Consider the following 7,386-nt stretch of genomic DNA (forward strand, 5'->3'; position numbering starts at 1 on the left):
TGTTTTTTTTTTTTTCAGGAAGGAGAGTGCCATTTTTTCAAAGCCAAATTAAGACAGAGCTACTAAAAATTACTATCCCGTTTATGGTAGCTTGCATGTGTGCTCCCCCATAGACTCAGGTGTTTTATTAGAGCTTATAAGTCTGGTTTCCAGCTGCCTGGCTGGAGGAGGTGTCACTGGGGGTTGATCCTGGGGTCCAGCCCTAAGGTGCGTTTGGGAGCGGATCTGATCTGAACTCCAGCCCAAAGGTGTGCGCAGCAAGTCTGCCTCTGGCCGGGTTCCTGCTGCTTACTGCCCTTCCCGGCTGGCTGCCTCTGGTTCCCACAGGCTGGTTGGTTGTTGCTCTCTGCTTGGATGCATGGAAGCAGCTTTTTCCACCACGGATGGACCTTCCCCCCGGGATCTATAAGCTCGAAATAAGCCCCTGCCTCTGCTACACTGGGCTGGGTTTGGATGCTCATCCCAGCAACGTGGACTGTCTACAAGTGTCTTAGAGCCACTTATTTCTTTAGCGTGTGTTTGCATGTGCGCATGCATGTGTGTGTGCATGTTCCTGTGTGTGTGCGCGAGTAGAGGCCACAGGTCAGTTTTTAGAGTCTTGTTCAACCACTCTTCCTCTAATCCCTGAAGTCAGAGTCTCTCCTGAACCCAGGGCTCACCCAGCGAGATGATCAGCAAGATGGCCAGCACACCCCAAGTATTCTCTATCGTGGTAGAAAGTAGACAAAAGCAGGTGCTGTTCTAAATGACACTACACAGGGAATACAACCTGGTAGGCTATTTCCTACCAGTCTCACTTGCACACTGACATCTACATGTTTTGCATTATTTTGGACACAGTCTCAGGTGTTGCTTCTGTACTTGGTGTGATGCTTTGGTCCAAAATGTCCCCACAGGCTCACATACCGAGTGTCTCATTAATACATAGTGGCATGATTTTGAGCAGCTGAGGAGCCTTGAGGAGGGGGAGGAGCCTAGCTGCAGGAAGTAGGTCACTAGGGGCTGGCCTCTAACTCTGGTTCCTCTTGGACTCTGCCTCCTGATCTGCATAGTGATGTAAACAGCCTCCACCTCACATTCCCTCCACCATGACTGTTGCCCACCATGACTGACTAAAGCCCCCCTAAGACTGGGAACACAAACAAATTTTCCTCTCTGAAGTTATTTCTGTCAGGTATTTTGTCACACTGACTCAAAAGTAAATTTACTTCAACATGAAGTAAATCTTTTAGGAGACTAAGGCAAGAGGATCCCTGTGAACTCAAGGTCAGTCTGGGAGTGAGTTCTGGGTCATTCTAGCTAACCATGAGATGCTGCCTTAAACAAACAAAGAAGATAAATAAAGAAATATGTCAATAAGGCACACTACCTCTAAGTAGAAAATAATAATTGTATTTCTTAGAAAAAAAGAAATATTTATGCAAAACTTTTATCGGGGCTGGGGAAATAGCTCAGCAGTTCAGAACGCTTGCTACTGAAGCATGAAGGCCTCTCAGGCTGGAGATCAACAAGTTGGACTCCCCAGAATGGGTGTAAAAGGCTGGATGGCATGCTTGTGACCCCAGTCCATGGGGTAGGGGAGGGGCGTGGGAGAATGGCTGGGACTCATGGCAGCTCCCGGTTGAGGAGAGCCCCCATCTTCAGCAGCCTGTCGATGGGCAATAAGACAGGGCACCTGACATTGTCCTCTGGCCTGTGCAAACATGTGCGTGAGGCAGTCATCTGCACACACATGTGCATACCCCACATGCACACACACAACACGCACACAAACTTTTGCTTTGTTTTGTTGCTATTGTTGTTTTGAGGTAGGATCTCACTCTAGCCCAGGCTGACCTGGAATTAACTATGTAATCTCAGGGTGGCCTTGAACTCACCGCAATCCTCCTACCTCTGCCTCCCTAGTGCTGGCATTAAAGGCATGCACCACCACACCTGGCCTTAACACATTTTATCCCATTCATTTCTTTTTCATTTGCTTAGTGCTTCTGGGTAGTGCCTATCCGGGTCATGCAGCTCAGATGCCACTGAGCTACATCCTGAGCCTGTGTCTTATTGTACCTTGGTGCAGAAGTATTCGTTTAAACTTGTTTATTTATGGAATCAAAGCCATCTATAGTCACTCAGGAAACTTAGAGGGTGCACAAAGTTACTTGTAATCCTTTCCATTACTGGAAATTGTGACAGCTTAATGTATTACATGCCTAGGTTTTTAGCCTTTGTTTTTGTTTTTTACTCTATACACACACACACACACACACACACACACAAATGTAAAGTCCAAGTCTTACATTTTCACATTTTGTTTCATTGTTTACTTTTGTTCTGCTATTTGAGTCAGGGTCTCGTGTAGCTTGAACTCACTTTGTAGCTGAGGATGACCTTGGACTCCTGATCCACCTCCCATGTGCACCACCAGCCTGGACTGTTTCACCCTCTGTGGCCATGTAGTATTTCATCCCCACCATGTTGCAAAGGATCCATCCCCTTGGGTGACTCGGGGTTGCCAATGTCTTCCTATATACAATATTGTCTTCATTGCACAGTCTGACCTTGGAGTAGATTCCTGAACAATGACAAAGTTATTATAGCACATCCCAAAGGCCAGCCTGGGGGTCAGGGCACTGTCAGGGAGGGTTGGGTGGGGCTGCAATAGCAAACAGCCCCAAGAGGCTCTGGGTTAGCTGGGGAGCTGTGACCCCAAGGATCACTTGAGGTCAAAGGTTGACTGAGAACCAACTTTCTGTGACTCCAAACTGCTAGTGGGACACAGAGATCATGATTTGATGGAGTATCAGGGGAGAGTGCCAGTGTAGCTTTGGCCAAGGCAAGTTACCTGGACTGAAGCTCTGAGCAGTCAAAGACACATCCCTGCCCCGTGTCTAGAAAGCAGAGAACCAACCACTGGGGAGTAGTCATAATGACCCCCATGGAACACCCAAACCCGGTCAGCTGCACTCGCAGAAGGTTCCTTCGGTCTCTCTGGTTGCCCCTCCTGCCCCTCCTCTTCCTCCTCCTCCTCCTTTCTCTCTCCTTCCTGCTGCAGTGAAGTCCATGTGCACATCTCCCATCCACTGCTGTTCCAGAAATACTCTAGTTTCCAATGAACTTGCTCACCCTGACTGGGCATGCAGTCTCAGTTCTCATTTCAAAATAGAGTCTAGAAACACGAGCCCAAGTGCCCTTTCATAGGGATCCTCAATGTTCATGTTCCTCCCCCCCTTTATGCTCTTAATACATTTTTAATTACTAAAACTGTTTTCTTCAGCTGGTCATTTTACTTTTCTTTTTCTTTATTTTAAATTTTTTTAATTTAATTTATTAGTTTTCTTTTCAGCAAATACAGGCAGTTTGGTACCATTGTTTAGGCTCATCCATGATCTACCCCCTCCCAATGGACCCTCCTTGTTGATGTAAATGGGTCGTGCATTGTGGAGTTAGCCCACAGTTATTGGTACGATAAATGTCTCTGCATATCATGACCCAACATGTGACTCTGACATTCTTTCCACCCCAATGGCTGAACCTTCACTAGACCCTTACAGGAAACACCTGAACCACAAGACACTGGAGAGGGTAGGATCAAGACTAACCTAAATCTTCTTCTGCAAAATTTCCCTGAGCCACGTTGGGTTCATTTTTGGTCTGCTTCAGTGCTGAAGTGTTGGGGGCCTCTGAGGCTCTGGCTCTCTGATTTGGTAGGAGTTGATTTTTCTCTGTGTTGGTCTCCTTCCCCTTTGTGCTGGTATCCGGTTCACAGGAAAACATCACCCTTGCTTGTTTCGCCAATTGTCCTTAGTTTCAGTTGGGCCCCTTTTGAGGTATGTTGGGGCAGCTCTCTTCTTAGGATCTGCATCTATCTGAAAAAGAACCAGATTCTCCAACGGAGAGTAAGTTAGCACCCGGAAAATTGAGATAACACTTACTTTTTTGATAGAGAGTTTGATAGGTGTAGGCCCTCTTGTACCCCATGATTGATGGTAGCTTGATATTGGAGAGTGGGCTTATGTTTGCATATGGTTCTGACTTGTTTCCCAGCTCCAGCTATGGGTCTTGTACCACTGAGGGGATCAGTTAGCCAAATCAAGAGCAGTTGGTTCCCTACCATGGCTGTGTGCCACTATTGCATTTGTGTGGGCATCACATCAGGTTATTTGTTGCTAATTAGGTTAGACAATGAGTTGCTTGGACAGATATTGGTCATTTCTCCCAGTCGCCCATGTAGCACCTTCTAGCACTAGACATGCTTGACCCAAACGGCAATGGTACCATAAAATTCTACTTCCTAAAAGACAGACCAAATGGCTGAACCTTCACTAGACCCTTATAGGAAACACCTGAACCACAAGACACTGGAGAGGGTAGGATCAAGACTAACCTAAATCTTCTACATCTTCCCCCCTCCCTCTCCCCCTCTCCCCCTTCTCTCTCTCCTCTCTAACTCTTGTATATTAGTTATGTTTTTCCTCAATTTCTTAGTGGGCACTGACCTGTAACCCCCACTTCCAGCTTGGGGCTACCATCCACAATGAGCTTTTGATCAGAGAAACCTACAAGGTTTCCCAAAACAATGACAGACTTCTGTCAGAGTACTTGATGACCCACCAAAGGCCAGTGGTAAGACCCTATTGCTGAAGACTCCATATGCAGCCGACACGTAAAATGGAATGGCATGGCTGGAAGCCAGGAGAGAGTCAGTCTCCAGACAGTCAGCGTGTCTAGTGCCAGAAGGTGCTACTTTTCTTTTTAAAACTATTTTTTAAAAAAGAGTTTTTAATTTTTTTAATTATTTATTTTCAAGCAGAGAAGAGAGAGAAGGGAGAGGGGGTGGCTCACCAGGGCCTCCAGCTGCTGCAAAGGAACTCCAGATGCAAGTGCCACTTTGTGCATCTGGTAATATGTGGGTTCTGAGGAATCAAACCTAGGGCTTTAGACTTTGCAGGCAAGTGCCTTAACTGCAAAGCCATCTTTCCAGCCTTTATTTTACTTTTCTAGTAATGCTTATTCATTCAGCTTATCTGTGAGAAGTTTTCTTTATATTTTCTAATTCTTCGCCATTTCGTAGGTGGTGTATAAGCCACGCTCACCTAAGTGTCCAATTGAATACTCCTGAAAAGAATTTGCACCCAGGTATCCACTGCCCATAGACTCTCTCAGTTGCTGTCTCCCCCTGCCCCCCTCTCCCCATCCAGTGATGCCCCAACTGATCACCCATTCTTCTGGCTTCTGATGCAGGAGCCTCCGGGTGTCCATGGGGCACTCAGCTCAGTCTTTTATACACAGATCTGTCAAACTGTCTCTTGACGTGACCTCAAGATTCTCAGTGGGTGAGGTAATATGATGGAGAATGGAATTTCAAAGGGGAAAGTGGGGGGGGGGAGAATTAACATGGGATTTTTTTTATAATCATGGAAAATGCTAATAAAAATTTAAAACCAAAAAGATTCTCAGTGGCTCCACACTGTCACCCTGGACATCACTCTTGCTGACCTTTGCAGAAGTCTTGCATACGCACCTTCCTCCTCTCCGACCTCAGTCTTACCTGTCTGGTCATCTATCTGCACAGCCTGGGCAGTGGGTCACCTAGCTAACTTCCCACAGATCTTGGCCTCTCTCTCTCACCCCAGTGGGCTATCTGATCCCCTTCCTACAGTCTCTTGTGATTCCCTTTCATCAGTAATTTTCTACTTTGTGGATGATTAGATAGCACCCTTCTGAGGGCAGAGCTTGGCTCTTTGCTGGTTTCCTGCTGTGTTCTCCAAGCTTTCTGCAGACCCGACACCTTGCAAGTGCTCAAAAATGCGATATGCAAGCAGCCATGAGCAAATATTCTTTCCCGCAGCTCTGAGTTTCTTTCTAGCTCTAGTATGTCAGCTAAGCGGTGCACAGAGAGCCCAGGCAGCCGCTCTGGTCTCATCATCTGAACTTCTTTCATCAGCTGCAAATTCCTCCGTTGTTTTGTTTTATGTTCCAAAGTCCTTATTCCCCAGTTTCCACCTGATTAGAAGGAAAGAGGGAAGTTGGGACCAGGGCTCCATTAGACCCCATCGGCAGGAGCCCTGCATGTGAAGTACAACACCCCTAGCCCCAAGCAAATCCTACGGCTTCACTCCTCATTCTCTTCATGTGAAAAATGGAAACTTCCATCCTTACTTTTTTCCTCGGAATAAATCAGTGAGTTGGAGATGACAGGGTAAGGAAGGATCCTGAGGAGAAAAGCCAGACCTTAGTTCAAATCCCGTCTCCGTCATTGACTGGCTGCATTGGGCTTGGGCTCAATGGCCCATCTGTAAACCAGGTACCATAGAAGTGCTTGAGAATTCACACTGACATTTCTGAAATAGTTCAGAACGAGAGCTTAATAAATGGTTACTGGAGAGACTGGATGCTGCAGCTAGCTCCACAGTCCAGAGCCTCATGGGTAAAAAAATAAATAAAAAATAAAAATAAAAAAAAACAACTTTGAACTCAGTAATTACTAACATGTTGATTTTAGCTCATGGCTCTCACTCAGCCTGGTGCTCAACAATAGTGACTTTGGGGAGAAAATTTAGGAATACTGAGATGGAGAAGGATTTGATGGTGCTAGGCCCTCAACTCTACTGAACTTGAATGCTTCAGCCAAGGAAAAGGGAAAATAAAACCAGAATTTGGAAGAGACAGATGGGTGCCTTGAATAGAACTAGGTACCTCCCTCCATAAACAAGAAGTTGCATGTATGATACACGCACACACACACACACACACACACACACACACACACACACACACCTCAATTATACCTCAGGAAGCAGAGCTAATGGATGCTAGATTGATTCAAAGATAACAATTAGGGAACAATTTTAATCCCTGCTGTGATTGCGACACACCGTTTATTTTTAATTTGTATCCATAATAAAAAAATAATAATTAAAAGGGCTGGCAAATTGCAGCTTTCGTTGAGAAATTAGATTTACAATGGCCACCTTTACCTCATCAGGAATGCGTTCCCCTCTCCCTCCTCCCGCTCTCCTGCCTGCTTGGCCTTATGGAGACTTGCTCCCACACAGAAGCCACAGACCCCACTTTAAATATAGAGATCCCTTAATTGAAGAAGAGGGGAGTAGACTTTTTTTAGCATCTACTCTGTGCCAGACACGATGGTTAGTACATTCATGTGAATTAGTGCGGTTAGCCCTTGGGGTGACCCTGTGAAGAGAAAGCCCCAGCATGCTCTGGTGTGGTGGAGGCAAAGACAGACACTTGCTGAATGGAACACACGGATGATATAGCACAGGGCTCACTCTGATGTGAGATATGTGAGTGAGACTTCTTTCACAAGACACCTTTCCTGGCCATGGGTATTCAAACTGTCTTCTTCCACTAAGATGCCCTAATGTCCCCAAC

The sequence above is a fragment of the Jaculus jaculus genome, chromosome 13 (assembly GCF_020740685.1).
Source record: "Jaculus jaculus isolate mJacJac1 chromosome 13, mJacJac1.mat.Y.cur, whole genome shotgun sequence".
NCBI classification, from domain to species: Eukaryota; Metazoa; Chordata; class Mammalia; order Rodentia; family Dipodidae; genus Jaculus; species Jaculus jaculus.